Here is a 27,579-nt window from a genome sequence, read left to right as displayed (position 1 = left end):
GTTCTCACATACATCACACGTATCCTTAACCGAACAATCCCTCCTCCCCCTCATTTTACACAAACAGTGTGAGGGTCCAAAGTAGCCTTAGGCAACCTCACCTTGCATCCCTCATTCACACATACTCTAAACAGAGTTCCAGGTGTTAAATCGGACATAATTACTAACTAAATCAACACAAAGCGTATGCCAACAACCAAAGATCAAATACTTCCCAAATAATCCTCAGCGAAGAAGCAAGCAGAAATTCTAAGCAGGAGCTACCAACAAAGTTGTTGTCAGCACCGGCGACAGAAAAATTCTGTCAGAAAACGGGAATGATTCATATTACCGCCACCCAGCGGCGGTAGGGGGTGATCACCTGACCTACCTGTAGCGTGTGCCGCGAGTTTTGGAATTCTGTCGGACGTCAGAGACATAAGCTAAGTATATATCTGCGGGTAAGTTGCATGTGTAAAAACGAAGATTTCTTCGTCTTTGCACTCGAGAAAAGAGAGCGCGGAGAAGGAGGAGAGGCAGGAGTCAAGTCGTCTCCATACTCCTCTAGAAGCAAGGCTGTCAAAAAACATTATAGTTCGACAGTCCTTCTCTTCCTTGTACTCCTCCTCCGAGTTTACTTCTAACTCGGGGTCTAGATGATGTCTCCGCTGCTAATTCAGTACGTCTTTCCTCTGGAGGAGAAAAACAAACTAATAGGAGAGGGGCTAAGGGAATGATATTCCTTCCTCTTCCCCGCTTTAATAGTCCTGGAAGCGCCAACAGCCCAGGCTTCTCTCCATAAATGGATGACGCTTCGCGTTGGATGACGCTTCTGACTAGTCAGCCAAGCGTCCTGGCTGACGCCTCCCGTTGTGTGTGGGGCTGCTGACGTCTGGATGACGCCTCGCGCCTGGAAGACGCTTCGCTCTCAAAAGGCGTCCTACTGGCGCCAAAATTTTTGGTTGGAGCCTCGCGTCTAAAAGCAGCTTTAAATGACTATTCATTTCTTGACGACGTCTCACGTCTCTCTGGCGTTACGTGTCTTCCGTAAGATTCTCCCCCCGATCTCGCTCTCGAAACCGAAGCTCTGCGATATGTTTGGAAGCTTCACGTCTGCATGACGCCTCTCGCTTCGCAGGGGAGAGAGGACGAGACTTCTTGATTGGAAGCGCAACGTCCTTCCTACGAGGCGCTAACACTCCCACTAAAGAGGCCAGTTGCTCTTGTACTGGCAAGATAATCTTCCTTGAAGCTTTTTTCCCACGTCATCTTCACATCGGGGGAGAAGTAGGAAAAGGAAGCAGTCTATAGGAAGCTGTTGAAGCTGTCTTCGTCACACCTCTTTCCAATAAACTGTTTAAACATGTTAACAGTTTTATTATCGTCGATCGAGAAGGATCTCTTGTTTTAACGCGAATAGGAGCGAAAAAAGAGATTCTCGATGCTCTATGCGATATGAGAGTGTCGTGGAAAATGGCCTAAGTGATTACATGGGTAACGAAATCAGGAACGAATCTTGCCGTTACCGAGCTCGGTGTCCGAGAGTCTACTGGACTCCTAGGTTAATAACTCGCTAAAACGAGAAAATCTTGGATGGGTGCTCTTGGCTCAACTGCGCCAGGCTGGCGCTTCGGAGCACTGCGCCAGGTTGGTACTTCTGGCGCTTTCTTCTAATTCTTTTTATGTTATGTGCCAGAACACCTGTGCCTTTATGGTACCCGACATCCTTTCACATGTTAATTCCGTTCTTAGGAGGAAAAACTTTATATACTACGTAGTATAGTCCACATTCAGGGAAACAAGTTCTGACCCCAAAGAAAATGTTTCCCATCCGACTCATCCATCTTCTTCTGAGCAGGTACTCTAATAAGCTATGCTTTCGTAAGCCTGAGAGCATTACATAATAATAATGTTCTGCTGCGATAGAATCCTTTAATAATGTTACCTACGGTAAACAGCATTGAAAGGTTGTACTATCTCTCTTATTGAAAGCTTCTTAGCAAAAGGCATACAATATTTATTTATGTAAGCTTAACTATCCCCTCAATCCGAGGTTAAGACCGCGATTGTAGGGGAGAGATACGGAAAGTTATTCCATCCCGCAGGAGAGAGAGAGAGATTCGCCCGACCGCTCATGACTGACACCTACATTGTACTGACAGTAACTGGCGTAGGCGTACTGCGTTGGTCTCAGGCTCTCAGCGAAAGCAGTCCCCGCTTACTCTTCCAGAGTTGCCAGCTACTCCAATTAATAAAGGAATTTAATAAAACTATTATCGAACTTCAGGAAGTTCTTATTAAAGCATATTTAAGCGAAACAAAGACTTCGATAAATCTAGAAGCTAAGTAGGTGTAGTCTTAACATCCTTTAAGCGTAGTCCTTCCTAGGAAAGATGTAGAAGGATACTTGTAATTGAGTTGCACAGAAAAGAAGTAACTACGGTATGTGTTTATGATTTGGCCGTATCGTATTCTCATACAGCAGAAACTCTACTACCTTCTACTATCTTCGTTCTTTTCGTTAATAGAACGATAGAAAGAGTATATATATATGTATCCTTAAGGAACGAAGTTAATCAAGGAACTCTTTAAATCTTCGTGATTTCTACATAAATCGCGGAGAGAGACAGAATTCCTGTTCATCACTAGGGTTTACGGAAGGATATTTTTCTATCCGCCAATCATACCCAAACATCGATGAGATCTTATTAAGAAAAACTCCCAAAGCTCTTGCCTCCTCAAAACGAGGGAAGAGCATGGATGAAGGAGAGAGTCCGCATTGAGAGGAACTGCCTAACAAAGGAGTCTTCTGAATAATGAAAAGGGGCTTCTCTTAGTATCAGAATCCTTCTGACAAAAGCAACGGCCGCCTGTGCGACATCTTGCACATTTGCCAGGGGAAAGTTGTTCAAGTTAAAAATTCAAAGAGGAGGTCTCGCGACTGACCTCTCTCTCTAATGAAGATTTTTTTTAAATCTTCTGACGCCTGGCGTCTGGATCCTTGCGCCTAGCGCTGGCGTCTGGATAGTTTCCGCGCGCCTGGAATGTTCCGCACGCTAGAAAGGAGGGACTCGCTCCTGGAACGTTCCGCTTGCGTGGAAGGTCCCGTGCGCCCTAATAGATCCGAGCGCCTCTAGTCTTGTTATACGAGCCTCTTGCCAGAAAACGTTCAATGGAAGCATCCTACTGATTGCCATTCTACTATAAGGCTCCTTAGTAAGCCGTCTGTTTTCTCTTTGAAGGCGCCTTGCGCCAAGAAAAAGTTCTGGAACGCGGCTTTGCACTCAGTTGCTGGAACGCGGCTCGCGTTTATCTGTATGAACGAGGCTCGCTAGTCTGTTGGAACGCGGCTCGCGCTAGTCTGTTGGAACGCGGCTCGCTGCTGGCTGTTGGGAACGTGGCTTGCGCTAGCTTGCTGGCTGGCTCTCAGCCTCTCGCTCAGTGAGTCAGTGTTCTATTTATCATTGAGAACGAGCCAGATCGTCCGAACTTCTAACATGTACATTCTTCGTCTTTTCGGATGTAAGATGAAGAAAACGGAAGAACAGACGCACTTTTTAAAGGTGCCTTTGAAACTTTAATGGCTATCCCTGGCAGTCTGGGACGTTTTACAGATCCTGCGAGGGAACGCGATCGGTGGGGATTCTCCATAAACCTCCGTAAGGCTTTCGACTTTCCTTCTCCTCTGGGCTTGTGAGTTTGGAAGAGGTCTAGGCCTGAGAGCGAGACAGAGCCGATCGAACGCACCCTCTACTAATTAGGACGCCTTTCCAATGGCGAACTTGGCAGTCTGGGACGTTCTACAGATCCTGCCGAGGGGACGCCTGATCGGTGGGGATTCTCCATAACCTCCGTAAGGCTTTCGACTTTCCTTCTCCTCTGGGTATGTGAGCTTGGAAGAGGTCTAGGCCTGGGAGCGAAACAGAGCCGAACCAGAGAACGCACCCTCCACTGCACTAACAGTAAAATCACTTCTTACCTTTCAATAGCTCGTATTTTGAGCTACATTCCTTTGTCTTCAAATTGCAATATGAATTTGAAGATTCTGTGAAGTAAGAAGGAGATGAGGATACCACACTACTAGTATGTTAATGCTCTAACTGCTCGTTAGTACGAGAGCTATATAACTTCTAAAGGAAGCGTAACTATTCTTTCCTTACATCGTCAAGAAGGAAGTTAGCTCAATCAATTCTAACATTTACTACACGTTATTATGAATAAATATTAAAATTTTCCTTCTTGCAAACTATGTGATTGTCTACCGAAAAGTTCGGTAGTTACAAGTAAACCAATTCTTTCGAAATTTTCGAAGCCAAAGTTATCAAAACAAATTAATATGCGTATGCCGAACCAAAGATCCAGTACTTCCCTGCAAAAGATAGCCCAGAAGATCGATGGCGATGAAATCCAAAAAATCAAGTCAGGAGGAACTGCAAACGTTGTTTACATTCCAAGCGACAGAAAAAATATGATAGAAACAGGAATGGTTCTAATCCTGCACCCAGGGCAGGACGGTAGATCACCTGACCTACCTGCAGCGTGTGCCGCGAAATTTGAATTTCTGTCGGGGACGACGGAGTCTTAGCTATGTATATATCTGACAGGTAAGAATTGATTGTATGAAATTCTGGAATGTTTGTCAGTGCTTTATCAACTAGGTTAACTAGTTTAATAACTGGTAACAAGTCAAAACCAATAATACAAAAATTACCACATTCTAGACAACAAACTAAGGATGTAGACAATAAAAGATAGGTTGCTCATTGCTCAATGCCTAAAGTTTTTCATAAGAATAATATGTACTGTGGTAATATGTTGTAAAAAGTGCACAAAATAGTAAAATGTGCCCCAAAGTTTTATCTCCATATTGCTTACTGGTTTTGTACCCAGGACCAAATAAAACTAATTTTTTCAATAAATTCTACACGACCTTAGAATAAAAATGGGATATACGTATAACAGGGTTGGCAAAAACCAAAGTTTTCTTTTAAACCAAAAACTTTGGTTTTTTGTTTAAACCCCTGAAATATGGTTTTTTAACTTTTTTTTTCATTTTTTTGTGCTACTAGGTATGATTTTTTATGAGTTTACTTCATTTTTGTGCTACCCAGCATAAAACTAAAGCCTTTTTAACAATAATCACATAAGTCTGTGGCCCTATATGTATTTGACACAAGTATGATGTATCCATACACTTTAAGGATTAACAAAATATAATAGTTCAATTATCTGTATAGCCAAAATTAACAATCTCCATATCTACATCTCTTAGAACACTATGGTTGAAAGTCCAAATTTTTGGTTTATTGTAATACTTCAAACAACTGCATATGAGAGAGAGAGAGAGAGAGAGAGAGAGAGAGAGAGACAGAGAGAGAGAGAGAGAGAGAGTGAGAGAGAGACGAGAGAGAGAGAGAGAAGGAGAGATGAGAGAGAGAGGCTTTAGTTTTGTGGATATGTCATGTCTAATATGTACCTGTATCTGGTTTGTTTACAAGTTTGGATCTGATTGAGTCAAATATCAAGTTACCAATTTACCAGTTTAAGGGTTATATTTTTATTAATGAACTCCCAGTCAGTTATAGAGACTTACCTCCCTTCAATAAGTAAGTCTATCCTAATGTTAAGACCGAAGGTTTGTTCTGTATGTGAACAAATACCAAATTTGTAACAAATTTGTATTTTTCATAACTAACAAACCTGAGGTCTTAACAGGTAAAGGCCCCCACCTCGAACCACCCCTCTAGCAGTCTAAACTGGGATAGAATTAATAACTAGTGTGGGTCACAGGACGCCGAGGGCATTCTGGGTATACATGCCCCGTGACCTGGTATAGATGCCAATAGTCCCTGTATCTCACAAGTGTAATTTTTAAATTCTACCGGTTTCCAGCTTGGCGCTAGTACACTCCATAATGTTAATACCTCCAGGTTTTGTTAGTTATAAAAAATACAAATTAGTTACAAATTTGGTATGTTTTTTTTATTGACTGGTTTAAACCGCCAACCCAGACGTACAATGTCATGATCTTCAAAACTATGATATAATTCTTAAACTAAAATACTTAGGGCTGTTAAATACATTACATCACTGCAACAGAGCCAAACCAGTGTGAAATGTAGTTTTCGTAAACCTCAAAACAGCAGTAATGGAATTATGGAATTTCAATTCTGCAGGAAATATGGCTGTTTAACAATTCAACACTGTACATGGGAGAGATTAAACTGTGCTGCATAATATAGGTCAAAACTGACTATAAGGCTGGTCCCTTATACTCTTGTATTCATGAGAATGCAGCATTGGAGGTCAACTTGAACACAATGATAATCAATGGAATTTTCTAGTGCCCTCTACTTTGTATATATGACTGCAGAACAAGATTCTAATTGAAATGTTATGCTATCAAAGGGAGAAAATCTGCAATAATTCAGTATCTTTTTGATACATAAAACCGGTGTAGTACTAAAAGTGTTACCATGTCTTTTATTCACATATTTTTTCAATTTTAAAATAACAGAGACCACTAACTCCTAAATTTCCTTAATTTTTTTGGATACAATTACTCCTGTACACAATGAATCTAAAAGGAAATGAATAAAGAAATGCTAACTTTCCTTCAAATCCAAAGAAAAAAATTAAGTTCATTCAAATATGTACTTCCTCTTCAAATTCATTGTTTACAGTAGGTTAGCCTAACCAAAAGTGTGCGGTGGTTGTTGGATTAAATATCATCAATTTACGCTGAGGGATTTACTTTGTTACAATTCTATTAATTTTATTCTTCAGTGGAATTAAACTGCCAAATTTCAAAGATACAACCTCAAAAGCAAAAACCACATAATCATGATGGCTGGACACAAGTTCCAAGACACCACATTTGCCAATGCAGTGCAGAGAGAGAGAGAGAGAGAGAGAGAGAGAGAGAGAGAGAGAGAGAGAGAGAGAGAGAGAGAGAGAGAGAGAGAGAGAGAGAGAGAGCACATATATAGTAAAATAGCATTTATTTTATTTCTGCACGTGTTACTTTCCTGAATTAGGATATGTTTCATTCCTTTTCAAAAACATAACCACCTATAATTTTACCCCAACCAAAGGTTTACTTACAAACCATAACTAACAAGTGTGTAAACCTATCATACTTGATGTAATTTTAAGTGATTTCCACCAATGGTACAGGCAGTATGAATTGTTTGAAAAAAAAGTCTGCTGCAACTTTTTCATAACCTATCGAGCATAGAAGGTGGTGTTTGGCAATTGCTCTCAAAACGAAAAAGGGTCCACTGGTAATAATAGAATATGCCACAGCTGATTTTATATTATGCCAGGACCTCCCTCTCACTGAGGGAGGGCACTGTCATTTTCCAGTGTGGTATAATGAAGGCCCCACTACAGTTTCTTCTGCAGCATCCCTCCAACCAAAAGCTACATTCCTTTGGCCTTATGCCTGCCTTCAGTTACTCAAGGTCTTTTTCCAATACACTATCAATTTCCTGCTCTAATACGTACTTGCTATCATCTAATGACAAGTGTTTAGGCAAACTTTTGGGTAAAAGTCAGCTCATGTATGACATCAAGTACTAATCCGACCACAAACACTTTCCTGTACAAGAGGGGCCAATCACTTCCCCAAGCTACCTTCCACTAGAAGCCACTGAACTACAGTTGACTGCCTGCTATTTGTGGTTCCAGATTCATGCTCTCCCTATTGGCAGATTTTTCTGTGGAATGTATGCATATATGTACCCCTTATTCAAAGAAAATTTGCCTATTTGCAGTATTTTTCATAGAGGAATATTCACTAATTACTATACGTATTTTCATATGATTTTTGTGACAAAGCATTTTTTGTGAAAAAACTTGGAATACCCAGGTATAAGCATTTATAAAGTTTTTTTTTTTTGGTGTTTAAACTATAAAAATAGGCAGTTATAAGCATTTTTAGAGGGGTTTCAAGTATTCGCTGGGGATTATGGTACCCATCCCACATGAATACCAAGGTAGACTGTATTGTATTATCTCACCCTTAACCTCCCAAGGTACCTAAAGCTACTGATGAACTACAACCTTTGTCCTTGCAAACTATGGTCAACAGTGTACATTCCACATCCAAGATCGGGTTAAGTTAGGATGCATTCCCTGTAATTACTACCAGCATGATTTTCATATAGAGCAAAAACAAGCCACATGCTGAATCCTAGACTGGTCTGATTGGGTTATGTAAGAAATATACCCATAGTACAATTACTAACAAGAGATTTTCATGGCCTAATTTTTATTCCCTTGTGATTTTTACTAATGACATACGACCTGCTTATTTTTCAGCTGGTTCTATTATATATTTAGCAATCTAACCATAATATTTATTCTATTATAGACTATATTAGAATCTGTACTTTTTAAAAGCAAACCTAATACAATTTGAAACATATGGCCCATAAAAACTAAATAGAAAGTTAAAAGGAGATCACTTCAGAAAAGCACACCCTACTTTTTCTTCATACAGACCTATATAAGGACAGACATTATGACAAAACAAGCATATATATTCGAATTATCTAAAACACTACATAATCTGTGTACTCAACACAATCTGTTGTGCCATTACAGTAATTCCTCTTATTCACGCTAATATACCAGAGCACTGGAAAAGGAAAAGTATACTAGGCTAGGCAAAGCTATGTTAACTGTAGGACTGTAGGACATCCAAAAATTCATTCTACCATTCAACAACCCAGCCTATGAAAATACACACTTGCTTTAAAATATATAATACCCCGCAAGAAATTCTTTTTACGCTGGTTACGTAGAGGTATTTTTTGCACTTTCATCCAGATTTTTCCATCTTCACTTTGCACATAAAATGTGTGAATTTGCCAATTGGTTTGCATACACACACTTAAAAAGGTGTGGTCAAGGGTGTAGACTGAAGGGTTACTGTATGGGGTTCATCATATGCTATTTGCTAGAGTACATGACTTGCAGATTTGCAAGTCTAGTTACAGTTAGGATATGCTAGTGGCAGTTACAGTTAGGATATGCTAGTGGCCAAGTTTATCGTTCATTATGACCATGCACAAATAAAAGCAAGCTTCATAAGAGTAACAAAACCACCACTGCAATTTAGGCTACAAGATTGCAGGTCTCTCAACATCACATTCCAAATTATAAAACAACAAATGCCAATGTACCAGTAAGATACGTACTTATATAATTTTACATGAAGTTATAGCCAAACCAACGTGACCAAGATCATGTATATTTTAGATGTTGTCACTTCTCCCAGATCTGATTAATAAAATCTTGACTTAGTTTGGGATTTCTTGTAGATGTGGCTGACATGTTACCACATCTCAATGCCATGTCAAAAGGGGTATGCAGCTTGACACTATTGTTCTGTTTATCAAACTGTGTTGATGGAATGTGAAAAAAATGAAATCTGGTTATGTAAAAGATTAATTTTAAAAAAATTAGTACAATAAATCAAGAACTGAAATCGTACATTAAGCTGTTTTGGTAACAGGTTAAGATAAGGATGGCTTAGTTTCTTATTGTCTAATGTGAATTATTTAATTACCCAATTCTAGCCATCCATCCTAGACAAAAATGATACATTGAGATAAAAATAGTGACAGAAGATTGTACAATAGAGTAGAATAAAGAATTTAGGCCCAAAGCCAAGCTCTGGGACCTATGAGGTCATTAAACACTAAAACAGAAACTTTGGTTAAAAGTTTAATAAGTGTAATAGGTGGAAAACCTCGTAATTGCAATATGAATCAATTGCTAAGAAAGGGTGGAAATTAAGATGGAAGAGAGACAATGAACAGGAGTACTGTAAGGAATGGATAGGGGTTGCAGTTAGCATCAGAAGGGACACTGCAAAGAACCTCGAGTAATGCCTACAGTGCACTGAAGACACCCTTCTCCGGGGTAGACTGTACGGAACCACAACTGAAGGATGTAGATTAACCAGAGCTGGATTATAAGTGAACTTGATAGTCACAGAAGCTTAGTACCAAGGATATTAATTGACGGTAGGTACGTGAATGGTGGGATACTGCCCACTCACCTGTTTGTTTATTTGTCCCTATGACAATTAAAAAAAAAATGCCTTCTGTGAGGAAGATATATATGTCCTCTAAAGGTAGGAGTATTTTCCCTCTGAACTGACTTGCACTACTCCATTTCCACCTGTGGATGTTACGTTCCTAATCATGAATGATAAAACATAAAAAAATCCAGAAGTTTTTCTGAAAGATAATTTTTGAAGAAGAGAGAGAGATAGAAAAAAAGGAGATCCTGACCTTTCACAAGGTACAGCTCATAAAGTAATTGTATCATCGCAACAGAGGCAAAGACATAATGGGTCTAGATAATGATTCTCTAGTCCCTAACCTTGTTTGGAGAAAAAAAAAATTTTTTTTACACAAGTTGTTCTGCTGTGCAGCACTGTGGCCTGTTCCAACATGTAATTAGCCTAATTGACGATTCACTTACAGGAGATAAAATGAGGAGGCATGTCAGTCATTCAATCCCAACTCTTACACCATTTTTGCACCCTAAGCATGATGCCTCTGTCAATGAAGAGCTTGGGTAGCTATAAAACTTTTTCAACACTTACCACATGTCCTAAGAGAGATTCCTAAGACTTGTGGTGACATAGGTTAAGGTGTGATGAGGTGAAGATCTGCTGACACCAGACTATCTTCCTAATGTGCAATGCTACGAAGTTCCTTGTACCCAACAGGAATGGAGCAATACTCATGAATTGTCCGGACTTTTCAAATGACCCATAAACCCACTTGATCGTCTCATGAAGACTCGCATAAAGTTCTTGGAAATCTTCTTGTGCCTGCTGGTGCTAACTTGTGTGTCAACACACAGGCATAAAAAAACCTGGTCAGATACTACCACAGGTTTCACTCTAGGCAAAAAAGCATGTTGTATGGATCACTATCTACAAAGTCTCAAGGGTCTGTGGTAGGGGTGAGCTGCAGAACACCAAGGGCTCCTTGTTTAGTCACACGGTCAACATTTGCATTACAGGGTTTCCTAAATCTCACGAAATATTTGCTAACAGCTCACCAGCATGATGAACTGGCCCATCATTCAATTTTGGATTACTTGCAGGGCCAGCAACAATGCATAGATGAAGGTCACCACCCTCCACACACACAAGAAGGATGTAGGATCTCCCAGCCTCTCAATGTGCCCAACATCACTCGTGTTCAAGGACTGTAGCATCTCCAGAAGCCACTAGTTCCCACTAGACCAGATCATCCATCACTCCTGCCTGTGCAGCACAAGGTAAGAGAAATGACCACTGGGGGATGAACTGTACTGCTTCAGACACCAATAGCACGGATACTAATAGAACTGTCCACAACGAACTAACTTCTCCAAGAACAACTGGTAACGGGAACTGTCCCATTACGACCTGAACTTGCGGGCATAGGCTGCTATTGTGCATATCAGGGTTAATTCTATACAATAGCTCTGCCAGTAAGTTATCAAATTTAAGTACTTTCTTAAATACTTTCACTAAAAAGAGGGAAGTCCAGGTTTTGTTTGATATATAAATCTAAGCGGCGCTAGGTCTAGAAGTGGTTTAAAAATCAAAATTAAATTTGACCCACCTGAAAAAAACTAAGTCCCTCGACTTCATAACTCTCAAATTCCTCTTCAGACTGAGCTCTCGTTTGTTCGTTTCTAAGTTAAAAATGTAGATTATGTCATTATTGCATCATCGACTGCATTCTATGTAGCAAGACGTCATACAAACGTCATAGTTTTTAACCAATGATGATTATACACATTTTACTTGGGACTAGCATTTTAACAAAACTAGAATCATGTGACTTGAATACCCAATCAGGTGACAGTTTTACTAGGAAACTAACATTTTTCACACAATTTCCACCGCTAATTTTTCAGTCTTTTGAGAGCCATGGAAGTGTGTGAACCTTCAACTTCTGGTGCGGTTTCTCATTTACCTTCTACTTTGACATCAATTTCTGTGGGTTTTCTTTGCTGTTCCTGTAGAAAGTAGGGACAAAGTGACACTTTTAACAATGATAAGGGATTATATAGAGCCCGGCACTACGTACCATCATTTCCGACTGTCGGAAGGCATACGATTGCCTAAATGAGGAGGGATTTTTTTTATTTAAGAGTGAACCACTCCTTGAACTTTGTGGACCCACACACTGGAGCTCATACTAATACTATTGAGAGGCGGTGGCGGGATTTGAAGAATCTGTTGCCTAAATACGGTCGTCGAAAGGATCAGTTTGTTAAATACTTGGCTCTTGCCTATTTTAAATTGTATTTCAAAGTAATGGATCATAGACTCCATGCATTCTTAAAGATGGCAGCTCACCTTTACCCTCCAACCTAAGTAAGTACACAGGGGGTTTTAGGCTGTCTTATATTTAATATGGCAAGGATACGGCTACTAGGTTAGGTTAGGTGGTTTGTTTAGGTTAGCTGGTGCCTTGTTTATTGCTAATTCTGCATGTGCCATTATTTGTATGTTAAAATGAATTCTTTAATTCATTCCCACCCAAAAAACCCTGTTTCCCACTAGGGGTCCCCCAAGATTGGAATGGTTAACAAATAGGGCAAAAATACTGTTCCTCCTCAAAAAAAAAGTCAGCAGTCATTCATCAGAAAAAAAAATCAAAATTATTAGTGGCGGAGCTATTGTATAGAATTACCTATATCAGGTCTTTCAGCATATCCGGGTATTTTGTCTGCTGCTTAAGCGCAATATCTGATCACTGCCGATTTTTAGCAATCACAAGATCACAACAAATTCAAGAAAGTAATCTCTATCCTGGTACAACTGAGCGTACACAGTTAGAAGTACAGAGCTCTGAACAAGTAAACAGTCTATGTAGGCAGCGGACAATTCATAGTTTACACAATTAATGACTTTTAGCTTTTGCACCTAATTGCATATTACCTCGTCTACGAATGAACAATAACACCACGTTAACAAGGGAACAACAAAATTATAAAAAAATGAAGCAAATAAGAGTTAAATATGGGATATGAATTCAATCAACTGATATGTCCAAGAATTCATACCCCCTTCAAGAGCATTGGGTTCCAAAAATTGGACATTAACCATAATTCCAGACTATATTAACAAATTAGTACCACAATCCAGGACTGTTTAGCGTTTAACTTCAGATTTCCATATTAATTTTTTCACTTATGAAGTGATTCTTTTAGCTTCATATAATAGTATCGACAATGCTATACATATTCTTTCCACAACTAATACAAATATATAATGGTAACTGCTACCCTTGCAACCCTGGCAAACCTAATACAGGGTAATGTTATCAAACACTCTAGTGTATTTCTGTTTGTAAAAGAAACTATTAAATAACTACACAACTGCATTCTCTTACAAAAATACGCACTGACCAATTTGTACATACATATTAATAAAAATTATATCATACTTCTGCACTGTATTACACACCTCCAAAATGAGCACCATATTCCCTGTATAGTACCAGTCCCTTAAGGATGAACATATAAACAATCAAATGACAGAAAATATCTTAAAGATACACCAAGTGCATGAATAAAAGGTGACAAATATTCCAGGCTGTGGTACCAGTCTGTAGTTTTAACGAAGGGAACTTTAGTATCTAACAGAACACCACAACCTACATAGGCAATATTTTTCTTATTGTTTTGGTGGTTGTACATTTTAGGAAGTACTTTTAATACTCCATTTTAACACTACAAGAATGCTCTAATGTTTATGTAATTCAAATTGCTATTATGAACAAATTCTGACATCAGTGCCAAGATATGCAGCATATTTTTATACAAAGGACCAATCTTGCACAATGGAATATAAAATTAGGATAAAGACCAAGTATTGGAACCAATGAAGTCACTCAGTGCTGAAAAGTCAGGAGAGGGTGAAAAGTAGGGTGGAAGAAAGAGTATGTAACCGGAGATGCAGTGAAAGACGTTTAAGTAGGTGCTGCTAGGGGCTGAAAGATTGCTGCAAAGAACCTTAAGTAATACCTACAGTGCATCATGCAAAGTGCACTTTCCTATGGGGTTGACCAATTTTTGTTAATCCTATTTTCGTGCATGTTTAGTTCCAATTAATATTGCAGGATCTAGCCCCTACAAATTACTAATTTCCTTTGATAGTTGTTAAAAATTTGAAAGTTTGGTAGATCTAGGGTATTTACCCGCGGCGGCCTAGACTATGTCAGTTGCGGTTTTTCTAAGCAGTTTTACCTACTGAACAAGAATTTTGAGTAATATTTATTCGGAAGACTGTAATTGAACCCCCAGGGGCCAGTACTAAACACGGCAAAATACATTCGACTCCCCAATCCCTAGTGGATGTCGTATCCGCGGTTACATTCCTAGCAGTCCGTGCAGACTGCTTCTGTAGAAATACCAAAAGTTTGGTTAGGAAATGTGAAACAAGAGGCCAAGATTGTGACACACACACACACACTCTCTCTCTCTCTCTCTGGATAAGGGCTACCTAATGCCATATAGCTACGTACTTTGTTCGAGAGGAATCTAGATTAAAAATTTTTTTTTGATAACTCATTAAAGCTTTGAAAGTCTAGTAGTTAGGGAATGTGAAACGTGCGGCCAGGATTGTGACAAACGCAATCACTCTCAGTTTACGGGTTAATGTCATACTTGAAGAGGAATATTAGATTAAAATCTTGCTTTAATACTAGGTATTTGCTAAACGTTATACCTAGTTTGGTTAAAGAAAGTGAGACGAGAGGCCAGGACTGTGACACTCGCTCTTTCTCTCTTCGCTTTGAGGGTTAAGTCACTTTGTTCGGGAGAAACCTGGGCAGAAAAAATTCCTTAGATACTAGCTATTCATCAAAGCCTCGAAAGTTCAACCAGGGAACGTAAAATGAGAGGGCACAATTACGCTACACACACACACACACACACACACTCTTCTCTCTCTTTTCTCAGCTTACAGGCTAATGTCATACCATGTTCGTGAGGCATCAAAACTAAAAATTTCCTTTGCTACCTACCTATTCGTTAAAGCTTTTACAGTTTGGTTAACTTACGTGAAACAAGAGGTCAGGATTGTGACACTCACTCTTTCTCTCAGCTTATGGGCTAATGTCATACTTTGTCCGGGAGGAATGTAGAATAAGAATTTTGTCTCAACCTAGTATACAGTTTTAGTGTATGGTTAAAGGACGTGAAATAAGAGGTCAGGATTGTGACAGTCACACTCACTCTCATACTCGTTCGCTCTTTCTCTCTCTTTCTCAGCTTAAGGGCTAACGTCATACTTTGTTCAGGAGGGATCTAGATTGAAAAATTCCTTTGATATTAGTCAAAGCCTCGAAAGTTCGGCCAGTAAACGTGGAATGAGAGGCCAGGATCGTGACAGGCGAAAAAACGGACGGGCGGACAGAGGGAAGGATCAATCTGATCAGCTGGTCTCGTAGTGACGGACGGACGGGCGGAAGACATAACAAAATGTTTACCAACACTCGGCTCTTTTCCACCATTTTCGGCGACATTAACCCTCTCCCGGACCCACAGAACACCTCCCACGCCTTACCTGTACGAAATCGCGTCACTAGGGAGACTTAAAACCCCGAAAGGAAACGGCCACACGCCACAAAATATTAACAACGACGTTCTTCCACCCCTTCAGGATTAACCACACAACAACCTCTCTCTCTCTCCTCCTCCTCCCCCTCCTCCGCCCGCCCCTTGACGAATCTATTTTCTCCCAACACCTTCGATATTTCGGGTAACGACGTCGTAACGAACGAACGCTAAAGGACTAAAGTGAAACGCAAAACAAATATCGAATATAAATACGACGGTATATGGAGAAAATTACTATCAATTACTACGGGACTACTTGGCGTGTATCACTCCGCGTAGTGTTGTGATGTTGAGATGTTTCTCTCTTTCTCTTTCTCTCTCCCTCCCTGCCAAGGAAATTAAAGTCCCAATCACATGAGAGTGAATCGCATTTGGGCTCGAGCTGGTCTACTGTCCTATTCTCCTTGATTGCGATTTCCTTGATCCAGTCGTGACATATCGTCATCGGCTGCTATATAAGCCCTTCGCCGTGACGTCATCTACGTATCTTCGTAGAAGTTTGGAATTTTAACAGGAAGCGGCAAAAGCCTTCGTTTTTAATCTTCTGTACGTCACATTTCTGTGCGCTAATGTGTACACTCGACTTTTAACAAATGTGATGAAACGGCACTTTCAAACGCGCAGAACGACTTGACTGTTGTGTTTTATTTTTATTACTGTGTGTTCCCTACAGCTTGTAAAACTCACCTTCTGTTGTTATTCGCAATCGTTACAAACAAACCAAACACGTGTAATACATTATAGCATATTATTTAGGCTGCTGTTTCATGACAACTGGATCGTTAAATCGCATTTGACAACGGCAAACGAATCCTAAATATTATCAAGGTTAAATTGTCGAGCGACGTGAACGGGTTTTGCCCTTATCCGAATTCCACAGTTGTCAGATTTCCTCTCGTTTTCGATTTGTGACTTACAAATATCCTCATTTTACTTAGACGATGTTCTTTGTGTCGTTTTGCGTCGTTTCTTTGTGGAATCCACATGGTTGGCAACACGACGACGCGACGAAGACTAAGAGCCCAAGGTTGAAAATGATGTCGCCCTGTTTTCGATATTTTAACCCGTTTTATTGGTAAACTTTATACCTTTTGCATTGCTTTAATTTTGGCGATGCTTCTTTTCAGTGTACATATAGTACATCCTGTCCACAAATTCATACACACATACACAATATATATATATATATATATATATATATATATATATATATATATATACATATATATATATATATATATATATATATATATATATATATATATATATATATAATGTGTGTGTATGGAATCTACTGGCCATTTTACCAGATACATATGTAAATTTAATAGCCACAATGCCCTCTAAACTTCTCAAATTCTTTGCTCTTTTTTGGGATATGCTTGTCACTACAAAGCCTCGAGATCCAACTACAAAGAAATATGAAAGAAATCATGATGTCCGGTAGCGGAAACAAACCCGCGATACCATAATCACGACGCTATCAGGTCGGCAAGGTGACCTCGTCATGATTGCGGTATCGCGGGTACGTTTCCGCTACCGGACATCATGATTTCTTTCATATTTCTTTGAAGTCGGAACTCGAGGCTTTGGGGTGACGAGCGTATCCAAAAAAGAGCAAAGAATTTGAGAAGTTAAGAGGGTATTGTGGCTATTATATATATATATATATATATATATATATATATATATATATATATATGCTTAAAAAATCACTGTAGATGCACGTGACTTCATAAATAAGCGAATCCCACAGGAAAATGATAGTCAGAAATCCAAGCGCTTTCGTCTTTACTCAGACATTATCAAGGAGTTAATGAAGTACAATTGGAGAGAAAGGTCTCAGGTACAAAACAAGATCAAGAATACCAGACGGTTAATTGTCAAAAGGGTAAAAATTAAAAGAGATAATCCAGGATTATCGGATATCACACGGTCACAACCTAACCGAAATTACAAAGTACCTTTACAGTCCAAAACATGTAAAAACTGAATATATTAATTTTGTTGCTTATATTTATCTACGACTTTTTTCATAATGAAAGCATCAAGTTTAAATAAACCAAGACTTAAATTTAGAACATTTCTATTATTTGACTTGATGAAACAAGATTCAATGATATTCCTTTTAACTGTGTCATTACATTGGATTAAGGCTCTTGCTTGACTCCAGTTAATAGGATGGTCTAAATCTCTCATATGTACAAATAATGCATTCGATATTTGCCCAGGTCTCACAGAATATTGATGTTGTTTGAGACGTTGTGAAAGAGATTTACCGGTCTGTCCGTAATAGACTTTATCACACTTTTTGCAAGGAATTTCATATATGCAGCCTGGAAGATCTTTAGGAGATTTTTTATGATTAAACTCTTGACAGTTAATATTTACTGAAAACAACATTTATGTTAAAAAGCTTTAAAATTCTAGGAATATCTAAAAACCTTTCATCATAGGGTAATTTTAGAATGTTATGCTTACTAAATTCAAGTTTGTCATTAGAAAAACATTTTATTCAACTAATGACAAACTTGAATTTAGGAAGCATAACATTCTAAAATTACCTTACCCTATGATGAAAGGTTTTTAGATATTCCTAGAATTTTAAAGCTTTTTAACATAAATGTTGTTTTCAGTAATATTAATGTCAAGAGTTTAATAATAAAAAATTCTCCTAAAGATCTTCCAGGCTGCATATATGAAATTCCTTGCAAAAAGTGTGATAAAGTCTATTACGGACAGACCGGTAAATCTCTTTCACAACGTCTCAAACAACATCAATATTCTGTGAGACCTGGGCAAATATTAAATGCATTATTCGTACATATGAGAGATTTAGACCATCCTATTAACTGGAGTCAAGCAAGAGCCTTAATCCCATGTAATGACACAGTTAAAAGGAATATCATTGAATCTTGTTTCATCAAGTCAAATAATAGAGATGTTCTAAATTTAAGTCTAGGTTTATTTAAACTTGATGCTTTCATTATGAAAAAAGTTGTAGATAAATATAAGCAACAAAATTAATATTTTCAGTTTTTACATGTTTTTGACTGTAAAGGTACTTTGTAATTTCGGTTAGGTTTGTGACCGTGTGATATCCGATAATCCTGGATTATCTCTTTTAATTTTTACCCTTTTGACAATTAACCATCTGGTATTCTTGATCTTGTTTTGTACCTGAGACCTTTCTCTCCAATTGTACCTCATTAACTCCTTGACAATGTCTGAGTAAAGACGAAAGTGCTTGGATTTCTGACTATCATTTTCCTGTGGGATTCGCTTATATATATATATATATATATATATATATATAGATCTATATATATATATATATATATATATATATATATGTGTGTGTGTGTGTGTGTGTGTGTGTGTGTGTGTGTGTTTAATGTGTGTTTATGGGCTCCTTTTGTTAGATGGATTTGTGCCAACAGAAAATATGTTACACACACACACACACATATATGAATCTATTCGCTGAATACTGCTACTGAGCATTAGTAAGTGATACAATCTACAGAAAGGGCCAATAGTTTGCAGTTTATTCACCATGACCCAAGACAAGAATTATCATCTAAGGCGAATGGCGAACCTGGTTTGCAATGCAGTTGGATACTAAGAAGAAAATATCTGCATTATCACTTCTTTGCAGTATTTGAGAACCACTATGGGTGACTCCACACTGTAGTAGAACATATAAACATATACTCTAAACATAATTTGGTAACTTATCTCATCCATAACACAAACAGGTTTGAAAGAAGTCAAGGACAGTTAGTGGAGAAAAAAATCTTTTTAACCTATGCTGGATGACCAAACGTATCCGTAAGTCATTGACTTGTAGACATCCTGTTCGTGATGTAAGTGCAGTAGGTTTAAGTGAGTTTATATGTTTGACTGTAGTGTAGGCACATTCTGAATGGGCTGATAATACAGAAGAAAAGACATGAAATTTTTAGCCAAGTATCTGGGATTTAACTGCGTGGGGATTTGGTGCAGCGAAGAAATATGTCAGGCCTAATTAGTTAAAGGCAAAGGTAAAGGCAAATTTTATTCTATCGACCCCTTCCGGGGTATGAGAATTACAAAATTACACAAATATATTATATATATATATATATATATATATATATATATATATTTACACAAAACTACAAAAAGAAGAGACCAATAGAATACAACTATATTTATGTACACATATATTTAGCAAGTACATATTTAAAGCATAAAAGGTATTCTGACAAAGGAAAGTACATACATCGAAAATAATACCCAGAATAATGAAAATCCTAAAAAGTATTAAATCTAAAAGGTTAACAAACTTTGCAAGTCTTTTCAATTCTCTAGCACTAGTTGTATTGAGGAGCAGATTGAATTTAAAAGTGGTAGGTCTTCTACAGTAGTAGGGCTTTAGGTATCTCTCTCTTATTTCTCTAATCACAGGACAAACTAAAACAATGATATTCATCCCCCCAACTTCAATGGCTGGTACATAGTCTGTAAGGGTGCTGATTCTCCTGCCCAGAATATCTCTCAGTTGCTACAGGAAGTTTGTATTTGGTACCCACACCTCTATTTACTAAGGGCAATTCTTTCTGGTATATCTAAATTTATAATATACTTTTCTTGGCCAAATTCAGTCTTAAAAAAGTTAGAATTACTACACAATATATTTCTTTCTACTTCTGCATGCTACTGTTGTCTCTCTATATCTTTGAGTTTCATTTCTAGGCTATTTATTATCCACGTGTGATTGAAATTTTCTGGATGTTCCCATATATTTGACATACCACATGAATCAAGGAGTTTTGATTTTATGAATCCAACTAGACTTATACTCATTCGACTCGTACAGAATTCTAAGAAAACGATAAAAAACATTTGACAATTTAGACGCCTCTGATTTTACGATTCTCAACCAAAATCCAATCATCCGTTTGCAAATAGATATTTCAATTTTGAATCTGCCAAGATCCCCATATACCATGCAGTTTGCTGTTCGCTTGTTCACACAGAGCTGATTTTTCATGAACTTCTTGTGAAAGCTGAATTTTTTCTCAGTTAGTGAGACGAAGTCACAACGGCGGGGCAGTCAGGGTTGGGAAGGACAAATTGATTGATTCTGGGATAATTTGAAGGTGTAGAGCCGGAGAATGGGTCTAGCCTACTATATAGTCTCTGTAATGCTCTCTGGCATCAGGTGATAGGGCGGCAATGTGTTGAGGATTTTCTGGGTAGAAGTGAACTTTTTTGTTTTTTGGGAGAGAATTAATCTGCACATGGTTGGGTTAATTAGGGAAATACCAAAGGGTAAGTTGTGCTCAGTGATAAAACAAAAAGTAACAAGGAAAAATATGTATTTGTTGGTCCGTACGGAGACCCTGGGAATTGAAAGTGGAGCGAGTCAAGTGGAAATATATCTGGAAATATTGTTGGAAATGCTTGTTACCAAAAAGAAATATCATGTTGATAAAAAAATGTGTGTACATGAAACCTCTGCTAAAATCAATAATCTTAATCGATCTTTTCATTCTAATTGCCAAATGAACCGAACTCAAACTTCCAGAGAAATGGATGATACTTTTATGAATATAGAAAATTATTTGAATGAGTTACTGACGTACAATGGCCGTTGGGCAGCTTACCGCCGCGTGCCGCCCATGAAGTGTGTGATACAGTGATAGTAAGTCTAACAGTCGTATACACAGTTTCTTTGACTGTTCCAGGGCAGAGATAAGACACCAACCGGCTGGCGTGACAACCCAGTAACTACAGTCGACTGTAGAGAAAGGTAAAGTACTTTTTAATTATAAGAGAACACGAGAGAAATTGGTAAGAAGAAATTGAAAGACCAAAGAACAAGGACACCTCATTGTTATCTTACTGATGGAGTCACGATCAAGAAAAACTGGGTTTATGAATAGGCGAACCATTTGCCCTGGGATGGCTCACTACATCTGTAGAAAGCTGAAGTACTTGCTTTACTCAAGTTAACCGGCCGAACGAAAGAATTTTTTTTTTCTTTTATTTGTAATTCGATTGACGAGCTCTGATGCGCGATTCATGGCAGGGGAGGAGTAACTATAGGCCTAGGAGTTAATGGCCTCAAAGTCAAGTTTACCTACCTAAGCTTTGAAAAATAGACTACGTCTCGGGGAGTGTAATTTTTTGCATGATTTTATTTTTTCAGATTAAAAGTATTTTTATTTTCCGTATACTTGGGTGAAATTTGCGTGTCAAAAAGATAATGTTTGGAGTGAGAGAGAGAGAGAGAGAGAGAGAGAGAGAGAGAGAGAGAGAGAGAGAGAGGAGAGAGCACGGCTATGCCCAGTCATAACTCTCGCAATTTATATCAATGAGCAAGACATCTGTGCATTTTGCAGATTAATTTCCCCTGCAGCAACTTGGTCTCCATGTGACTTTTGCGTAATTTGATGATACTCAAAAAATAAACGACAAACCCAATTAGTCCGATAGTACTATCGTTTTTCTAGAATATGATCATTTCGCTCCCTTGTCTACAACATTCTTGACGTACAAAGAAATACACCGAAGTCTGTGGTCGATTTATAATTATATTTGCCATTTTTTTGTATCATTAAAACTATGACAATGTATGAATGTGGTTTGTAGCAGCTACCACGAAGTCTTAAGGGCCCCCATACACTGAACGGTTGTCTATCGTTCGCAAACATTGTGTATGGGCTTGTCTGAATGCAAAAGTGGGCGAAGTTTCGTGACTGAACGATCTCGGCGGGAATCTGTCACGACCAGGTTGCTGGCTTGCGACTTAAAGCCTGTCATACACAGGTCGTTCAATGTATGTGGTTGTCAACTTGTCAGCCGATATAGTAATGCTATCGCGCACGTCTCTTCTAGAGATGGTGCCATGTCCTCCCGAGACAAAATCTTTGTTCACACAGAAATCGGTACGGAGATCGTTCATACTGTGTGAATAGTGTGTGTATGTGTGTGGGTCGATAACGACAATCGTTCAGACAGTCGTTCATACAATCGGGTCAACTAATTTTACAATATGGTTAGATTCCAGATATATTCAGCTGTGCACATATCGGGCCCATAATCTTTGAGTGCAATAGACTCCAAACAGTAAATCAGTATTTAATTCTCTCACACGCTCTGGCTTCAAATGACAGAAATGATCAGTAGATGAGTCTGCAGTAACGTAGCGCTTTCTTGATCTCCTAATCCTTTCCGTTTTCCTCTTCCATGTTCATTATTCAATCATTGCACTTGGAACTTTTTCTCCTTCGTTGCTATCAACCGATAAAATAGGAAACTACTGCCGCTTATGTTCCCAGTGTCCGTGTGTGTGTTTTTGTTAGAAGTCAGGGCTGTGGTCGCCCCGGAGAAGTTGGCCATTGACGTTGTTTTGTTTGTTACAATTCTCTCTAATCCGTAACTCTCTCTCTCTCTCTCTCTCTCTCTCTCTCTCTCTCTCTCTCTCTCTCTCTCTCTCTCTCTCTCTCAACTCCGAGAGTTGCGTTTACTAACTTGGTCATTCTTGGTGTTCCTTTAAGAGGTGGTATTGGACATTATAGTGTATATAAATAAACATTAAGCTACAAATGTCCTTGAATATCTAATTCGCTCTACTTCGGTAATATATTAATTCCGAAGTAGAGCGTATTATATGTATACACACACACACACACACACACACACACACACACACACACACACACACATATATATATATATATATATATATATATATATATATATATATATATATATATATATATATACACGGCAGAAAAGTAAGTGAAACTGGAAAGTATATACTACGGTAAGTACTTGTTCTAAGTCCCTATTTCACTCAACCTTTCTACCGTGGATTTAAGGATATTCTCAAGTACGTGTTCCTTCGTGCCACATTTTATATACGTGTATATATATATATCTATATATATATAATATAATATATATTACGTGTATATATATATATATATATATATATATATATATATATATTAATATATATATATCATTACGATATCGATGTAGCAGCGTAAGACCACCATCTCTGTTAGACGTAGTATCCCATTCAGTCCTTCGTAATGACTTGGTCTAACATAATTTTCCACGGTTAATTTTTTACAAAATAAAAGAGGTATCCCTAAACTCTGTTATCATCGTCCGGGTATTATGTCTTTCGGGCATTTTATCATTCGAGGAAGCAACAACTTCCCGACACACCCACGCCCACAATAGTAGGACGGTGCTTCGTGGTTGCGGGAAAACCTGAGTCACTCGCTCCTCCGGGCATGCAGTGGTGCAACCCATTCTGCAACCGGGAGTTGCTGCGTTCGCATACTTATTAAAAACACTGACGTCTTCGCATTTAAATGTGATCCGGGATATTTAAGTGTGTGGCGCGTGAACTATTATAATGTTAATGTTCTGTTTCCTTAGTTAATAACAGAACTTTGGTAAAATAAGATGTAAATTGATTGCGTACACACCTTTCTCTTGCAGTCTTTTCCCAAAAGGGCCGGAACGCTCTAGAAGTTTATTATTAATTATTATTATTATTATTATTATTATTTCAGGAACAATTGTTTTTCAGCACTGTTGACAAGGGTTCATACACTAGTATTAACGTTCGCAATGGCAATAGGCCTAAGTGGTAGTAAATAAGTAATAGACGCAGTAAAGAAAGTATAATAATATATATATTATATATATATATATATATATATTATATATATTCGCAGACATATTTGTTAAGTTTGTCCCCCTTGAAACTGAAACTTCTCTCTCTCCTTCCGTCCTCCTACTGCTCTCAACCAACGCCCATAGATTCTCTTACATCTCTTGGTACTTACCTAAACCGTAGGGAATGAATAACGATTAATTCCAAGGGCACTGTTAATCCTACCGCGTGTCACTACAACAGACCAGCGAGAACTGAGAACTGGTACCGAACTGAACCAACTTGAGTCCTGGACCCCTGGCATCCTTTGGCCATGGTTAGTCATCTCCGCCGAGTCCTGGGCACTTTCCGTATTTCAAAACCATCTGCGTCATCATGCAAAGTCTGGTTGCCTCTATCGGAGCTGGGATGATGATTATGATGATGAGGGCGGTCCCACCGTGTTCCTTGTTTGGATAGTAGTTTTTTTTTTATATTAACGTAAATTAGGCTGATTGGTAAATGTTGAGGGAGCCTTATAGAGTAACTGAATATGTTGATACTTATTCTAGATATTGATTCTCGATTCAGCCATAGGCCTAGCGGTTCTCAGTAACAAAAAAGAATGAAACTTTTAGGAATGGCGCGTGGACGACGAGCGAGAGTCGTTTACCTGTATATTCCCCCGGGGGAACCTTACCTGTATGTTTGTTCCCAGAATTCCATCATATCCAATTTCGTTTCCCTCGAGAGCGTGAACGCATAGTACTACATTGGTGTTTCACGGAATTTCTTTTTGGTTTTACTTTTTTCGAAGATGTTTTTTGCGTAAATTTTATTTATTCTTAATTTTTTCATATCATGAGCTAATAAACCGGTTTCTGTGATTTAACAGTTGACAACAGTTTGTTATCGATAACGTATCTGTCAATGATAACGGTAAATAAAACCCCGAAATGTTATTTCCTTAAAGACAAGAGACAGGAAGAAGCCGCCCAAATCCTTATTTTGTGTGTACGTGTGTGCACTCGCGCGTTTGCATAGACTTATGCTGCTCTGATTTTCATTGCGATTGCTTATTAGGTGCTAAGATTGCTGAGCAGTTTTGTATATTGCATTTTTATACTAGACTCAATATAGACATCTGATTTCGTAACCTCGCCCCGTAATTTCAAACAGTTCAGGAAGCTGGAGGATTCTCTCTCCGGTCCTGTTTATTCTCCCTGTACTGCTGGCCACTGTACTTTCACCCGTTTGATAGACGGGCGTTTGTTTGTTTCTTCCCTTTCGTTTTGCAAATTCCTGTAAACTGGGGTCGGTAAAGACCCTTATTCTTCGTCTCAGTCATTTGTATGTTTTGATCAAGTATTATTATTATTATTTTTTTTTTTTTTGCTCTATCACAGTCCTCCAATTCGACTGGGTGGTATTTATAGTGTGGGGTTCCGGGTTGCATCCTGCCTCCTTAGGAGTCCATCACTTTTCTTACTATGTGCGCCGTTTCTAGGATCACACTCTTCTGCATGAGTCCTGGAGTTACTTCAGCCTCAAGTTTTTCTAGATTCCTTTTCAGGGATCTTGGGATCATGCCTAGTGCTCCTATGATTATGGGTACAATTTCCACTGGCATATCCCATATCCTTCTTATTTCTATTTTCAGATCTTAATACTTATCCATTTTTTCCCTCTCTATCTCTTCAACTCTGGTTTCCCATGGTATTGCGACATCAATGAGTGATACTTTCTTCTTGACTTTATCAATCAACGTCACGTCTGGTCTATTTGCACGCATCAACCCTATCCGTTCTGATACCATAGTCCCAGAGGATCTTTGTCTGATCGTTTCTATCACTCCCTCAGGTTGGTGTTCTTACCACTTATTACTGCAAGGTAGCTGATGTTTCTTGCACAGGCTCCAGTGGAGGGCTTTTGCCACTGAATCATGCCTCTTTTTGTACTGGTTCTGTGCAAGTGCCGGGCATTCACTTGCTATGTGGTTTATGGTTTCATTTTTCGTATTGCACTTCCTACATATGGGAGAGATGTTATTTCCGTCTATCGTTCTTTGAACATATCTGGTTCTTAGGGCCTGATCTTGTGCCGCTGTTATCATTCCTTCAGTTTCCTTCTTTAGCTCTCCCCTCTGTAGCCATTGCCATGTGTCATCGCTGGCTAGTTTCTTTAGTCTGTCTCATGTATTGTCCGTGCATTGGTTTGTTGTGCCAGTCCTCTGTTCCTGTTTGTCATTCTCCTGTGTCTGTATATTTCTGGGTCTTCGTCTACTTTTGTTAGTCCTTCTTCCCATGCACTATTTAGCCACTCGTCTTCACAGGTTTTCAGATATTGCCCCATTGCTCTGTTCTCGATGTTGACGTAGTCCTCTCCCTCCTTCCTTTCGTGTTATGTATGGTCTGTCCGTATTTGCTCTTGGGTGTAGTGCTTTGTGTATTGTCATGTGTTTCCTGGTTTTCTGATCTATGGTGCGGAGTTCTGCCTTCGTCCATTCCACTATTCCTGCGCTGTATCTGATTACTGGCACTGCCCATGTGTCTATGGCTTTTATCATATTTCCGGCGTTGAGTTTTGACTTGAGTATCACCTTGAGACTCTGCATATATTCTTTCCTGATCGTGTCCTTCATCTCTTGGTGTTTTATATCCCCTCCTTCCATTATTCCCAGGTATTTGTATCCAGTCTCATCTATTGTGTTTTGATGTTTGCTCCATCTGGTAGCTTTATCCCTTCGGTTCTCGTTACTTTGCCTTTTTGTATGTTGACTAAGGCGCATTTTTCTATTCCAAACTCCATCCTGATGTCCCCAGATACAATCCTTATGGTCTGGATTAGGGTATCTATTTCCTTGATGCTCTTACCATACAGCTTGATGTCGTCCATGAACATCAGATGGTTGATTCTGTTGCCTCTTTTCTTGAGTTGGTACCCGGCATCAATCTTCTGTATGACTTAGAATCATGGCTACTACGAAGAGTAGTGGGGACAGTGAGTCGCCCTGGAAGATCCCTCTCCTGATATTAACCTCTGCTAGTCTTATTCCAGAGCATTATTATTATTATTATTATTATTATTATTATTATTATTATTATTATTATTATTATTGGCCCAATTTCACAGAGAAAAATTACCTTACAAAAGCAATTGTGGTCAAGGCCTAAGCATCCGCTCTTGGATCTAAGCATGCAATGTCTATCGTAAATGGTTCCTGTTACAGGACTTTTTTTGCATACAGTCACTAAACACTAGCTAAACAGTAATGAACAATCACTAAACAC

The 27,579-nt window shown here is 38.7% G+C and overlaps 1 protein-coding gene across 2 annotated transcripts in view; it reads right to left on the bottom strand.

The window, feature by feature from the left end:
* LOC135198019 (ras-related protein Rab-5B-like) overlaps positions 1-24,631 on the bottom strand; it is a 55,059-nt gene extending 30,428 nt beyond the window's left edge. Inside the window, exon 1 of one of the 2 annotated variants that reach the window (XM_064225375.1) lies at positions 24,483-24,631. The gene's annotated coding sequence lies outside the window, so the exon portion shown is untranslated. Of the gene's footprint in view, positions 1-15,574; positions 15,734-24,482 lie in introns of those variants that run through there. The other variant, XM_064225373.1, reaches the window with a different exon arrangement.
* Positions 24,632-27,579: the final 2,948 nt, after the last annotated feature.

This window comes from Macrobrachium nipponense, chromosome 21 (genome assembly GCF_015104395.2).
Source record: "Macrobrachium nipponense isolate FS-2020 chromosome 21, ASM1510439v2, whole genome shotgun sequence".
Classification (NCBI taxonomy): domain Eukaryota; kingdom Metazoa; phylum Arthropoda; class Malacostraca; order Decapoda; family Palaemonidae; genus Macrobrachium; species Macrobrachium nipponense.
This window is presented reverse-complemented; position numbering and strand designations above follow the sequence as displayed.